The following is a 2,545-nucleotide window of genomic DNA, read 5'->3' on the forward strand; positions in this document are numbered from 1 at the left end:
AGAAACTGAGATTCATAGGAATTAAGTGACTTGCCTCCAATCTATGTATCTTGTATGTACATCAAATCTGGCCTCAGGCACTTACTGCCTACATTGTTGTTACTCAGTCATTTCACTCTTGCCTGACTTTTCATGAACCTGTTTGGGGTTTTCTTGGCAAAGATACTAGAGTGGTTTGCCATTTCCTTTTCCAGCTCATTTTACAGGTGAGGAAAGGAGGATTAAGGGACTTGCTCAGGGTCACACACCTAGTAAATGTCTGAGGCCAAATTTGAACTCAGGTCTTCCTGACCTCAAGCCCAGCACTCTATCTGCTGAGCCTGGGCAAGTCACTTAACCCCATTTGCCTCAGTTTCCTCATTTATAAAATGAGGTGGAAAAGGAAATGGAAAACCACTCCAGTATCTTTGTCAAGAAAACCCCAAATGGGGTCAAGAAGAATTGGATATGATTGAACAACAACGACGACTTTTCAACTGTCCCTCTCAGCTGATTTCCCTTTTTCACTCTCATTTTTAGCTTGCCCTCTTTTCCAATTAAGGAAATTAATCTGGAGCACATCAGCCAACTCCTGGCCATTTAATCAGCTTCCCCCTTCTCCTTTAAAAATACACTTCAGACTTTTTGGACCCTTCCTTTGTGTGCCTATCAATACAAGCTCTGATTTCTCCTATTCCTATGCTCTTCTGTCCAGACCTGTTCAACAGCCCCTCCCTTTATTTCCTTTTCTCACTCCCAAGCATAGGCTTTCTTTCCTAATACACCCATGCCTGAAGCTACCATCTCCTTACTTGTATGCCAGGCTATTACCCTCTCCTCTTTCAAAAACCCTCTTCTTAACCTCCTTTACTCAGCTCTCTACATATCCCCAAAAGGAGAGGAGGAAAAAAAGATGATTAAAATACATTTCATGTTTATATCACACCTTTTGTCTGGAAAGCTCACATACGTCTAAACATCAGTGCATTAATAACAACCTAATATGGAGTGAGCTGCCTTTGAAAAAATGGGCTACTCTTCACCAGAGATTCCCAAAGAAAGAAAGAATGATCACTTCTTGGAGGTGTTATAAAGGAGTTGAATTAGAAGAGGTTTGTGGTCTCTTACTCAGAAAATAGAATAAGGTGGTTGGCAAATACATACATGCATACATATATACACACATACATATAGAATGTTATATACAGATATACTCACACATATGTATACACACATACATATATGGTATGTCAAATATATGTGTCTATATGTCAAATATATGTGTCTATATGTATGTGTGTGTTTCAACCCAAGTTTACAGAATAACCTGAGGGGGAGACCTTGAGACCAAAACCTGAAACTTTTTCTTTATTCTGTCATTCAATCAATTCATTCAATTTATTCACTGTCATTTAATCAATTCAAGCATTTATTAAGCTCTAACGATATGCCAAGAACTGTACAACTAACTGTTAGGTGTACAAAGACAGGCAAAAGTATGGTTCTTGTGTTCAAGGAGCTCACACTCTAATGGAGGAGATAACATGCAAATAATTATGGACATTTGAGCTACATACATTAGGTTATAAGTTCCTTGAGGCCAGGGACTGTCTTTTGTCTCTTTTTGTGTGGCCTGAATTTAGCACAGTGCTTGATACATAGCAGTTACATAATAACTGTTTATTGAATTGGTTGATACATACAGTGGAAATAGAAGGCAATCTCAGAGGTAAAACATACTAGCCATTTGGCATGCAAAGAGGTGCTTTTATTTGGGGTTAATTTATTACCTTTGTTACTCATTAACACTTTGTCATTAATTAGTCTTTCAGATTAGCCTCAGTCACTTACCAGGGAGAACTGGAGACTGAAACAGGAGCTAGGACAACACTGAAAATAGAGTTTACCTGTTTCACATCTTTGCCTAGGGCCAGCCCTGCCTGACCCTTTCCTTGAAAACATGAGCAACAACACCAAAAAAAAAAAAAAAGCAATATGTAACTCAACAATCATAGCAACTCACTTTTTATAACACCCTAAGGCTTGTAAAACAATGGTGAGGTTGGGGCCAGAGTTTGTTTATGATGAAGATCAATGTGCCCCCGAAAGTTTGCTGATAAAGAATAAACAGTTGTACGCCTGCCCACTGTAGCTTCCAATTAGTCTTTAGGCATATTTAAGGACATCAGGAATTTCTATTGTTGTTCTTCACTTCAGTCATGTTCTACTTTTCATGATCCCATTTGGAGTTTTCTTGGCAGAAATACTGCAATGGTTTTCCATTTCCTTTTCCAGCTCATTTTATAGATGAGGAAACTGAGGCAAGCAGAGTTTAAGTGACTTGCCCAGGGTCACACAGCTAGTAAGCTTCTGAGGCCAGATTTGAACTCAGGTCTTCCTGACTCCATACCCAGAGCTCTATCCATTGAGCCATTGAGCTGCCCCATGAAGGCATATAGTGTTAACCTAATCTCCAATTTACAGATGAGCAAACAAAGCTTCCGAAAGTTTGGGGCCCTGTTCCCAGCTTCCAGACTTCAACACTATCTCTCTGTCACTGTTTTCA

Source organism: Phascolarctos cinereus, unplaced genomic scaffold (genome assembly GCF_003287225.1).
Source record: "Phascolarctos cinereus isolate Bilbo 61053 unplaced genomic scaffold, phaCin_HiC Scaffold_4;HRSCAF=312, whole genome shotgun sequence".
Lineage (NCBI taxonomy): Eukaryota > Metazoa > Chordata > Mammalia > Diprotodontia > Phascolarctidae > Phascolarctos > Phascolarctos cinereus.